This window comes from Trichechus manatus, unplaced genomic scaffold (assembly GCF_000243295.1).
Source record: "Trichechus manatus latirostris isolate Lorelei unplaced genomic scaffold, TriManLat1.0 scaffold00180, whole genome shotgun sequence".
Classification (NCBI taxonomy): Eukaryota; Metazoa; Chordata; class Mammalia; order Sirenia; family Trichechidae; genus Trichechus; species Trichechus manatus.
This window is the reverse complement of record NW_004444116.1, coordinates 2,368,971-2,370,798: the sequence shown is the minus strand read 5'-3', so window position 1 is coordinate 2,370,798 and position 1,828 is coordinate 2,368,971. Positions and strand designations below refer to the sequence as shown.

The window sequence follows — 1,828 nt, the reverse complement described above, 5'->3', positions numbered from 1 at the left end:
CGGGTAGAACTGTTGTAAGAAAAGAATACCGTGTCGGAAAACATTTTTGATTCTTTCCAAAAAAAGGATTCAAGGGTTCTTAGAGCCTGTGGTAGCGTGGCCGAGCGGTCTAAGGCGCTGGATTAAGGTTCCAGTCTCTTCGGGGACGTGGGTTCGAATCCCACCGCTGCCAAGTGTATTTTAAGTTTGAATCCATTCAAGAACAAGATTTGTATGTCTTGATGGAAACACTTGCCTGGGGCTGGTAACCTAAAGAAGGTATTTCTCTTTCTAGGGTACTTTAGTACTTACCGGAAAGCTTGGCAGTTCCAAAAAACCTGCGCCCGCACCGCAGGCGTTTCACGTTTGGTTTAACAGTAAATTAAGACCAATTATGGAGTTTTAAGTCAGATCATTGTCATTTCTGTCTGTTCTTTATATCTAAGAACAGCATTGCGTGCCCAATGGCACAATTTTTTAGGTTTTTAAAATGTTTATATTGAAAAAATATATAACTTTCACATATTTACAAATTACCAAACAAAAGAGTTTAGATACAGTGAAAATCTTCCCATGCCATCGCCTTCCTTCCCCAGTCCACCTGCACCGGATTCTGCCTACGCAAGCAACTGTATTAGTATGGGGTAACCTGCAAGGCATATTACTCGCATAAACAAGCAAATAACAAGTTGCCATGGACTCAACTCTGACTCATGGAGACTCCATGTGTGTCAGAGTAGAACTGTACCCCGTAGGGTTTTCGATAGCTGATTTCTCGGAATTAGGTAACGAGGCTATTCTTCTGAGATGCCTCTGGGTGGACTACAGCTTGCAGTCTTCTGGCTAGCTCCTAGGGACAAAAAAGCCAATAGGAATCTCTTATTTTCCCCGCCTTTTACACTTTCCAAATCTACTCCATTGTATGTTACATATTAGGGAAATTAGTATTTCCCTATGGTGGCATAGTAGTTAAGTGCTACGGCTGTAAACCAAGAGGATGGCGGTTCGAATCCACCAGGAGCTCCTTGGAAACCCTATGGGGCAGTTCTACTGTGTCCTACAGGGTCGCTCTGAGTCAAAATCCACTGGATGGCAACGGGTTTGGTTGGGTTTTGGTATTACATATTAGGGAAATTACAAAGATTTTCTCCATAGACGGTTCTTTTTTTTTTTTCCTTCCACTTTGCTTATGTGTTTTTTGTTTGCCGTTTTGGTTGTTGTTTTATCTTGTCTTTCTTTTTTATTGTGCTTTAGATGAAAGTTTACAGAGCAAATCAGTTTCCCATTAAACAATTAATACACATATCATTTTATGACATTGGTTGTAAACTCCGTGGCGTGTCAACACGCTCCCCTTCCAGACCTTGGGTTCCCCATTTCCATTCGTCTAGCTTTCCTGTCCCCTCCTGCCTTCTCGGTACTTGCCCTCTGCTGGTATGTTCATTTAGTCTCGTATACAAAGCTGCACTACGAGTCTATGTCGCTGTTGTTGTTGGTAGGTGCTGGTGAGTGGGTTCCAACTCCAAACTACCCTACGGACAGCAGAACGAAACACTGCCCAGTCCTGAGTCATCCTCATCATCATTGCTATGATTGAGGCTGTTGTTGCAGCCAGTGTGTGAATCCATCTCCTGAAGTGTCTTCCTCTTTTTCGCTGACCCTGTACTTTACCAAGCATGATGTCCTTCTCCAGGAAGTGGTCCCTCCTGATAACATGTCCAAAGTATGTGAGATGAAGTCTTGCCATCCTCACTTTTAAGGAGCATTCTGGCTATAATTCTTCTAAGACAGATGTGTTCATTCTTTTGGCAGTCCATGGTATATTCAATATTCTTCGCCAACACCACAA

The 1,828-nt window shown here is 42.8% G+C and overlaps 1 non-coding gene across 1 annotated transcript; it reads left to right on the top strand.

Annotated features, from left to right (window-relative positions):
• The first annotated feature begins 90 nt into the window (after positions 1-90).
• TRNAL-AAG (transfer RNA leucine (anticodon AAG)) lies at positions 91-172 on the top strand. Its single transcript has one exon. It is a non-coding gene; the product is annotated as a tRNA-Leu (tRNA).
• Positions 173-1,828: the final 1,656 nt, after the last annotated feature.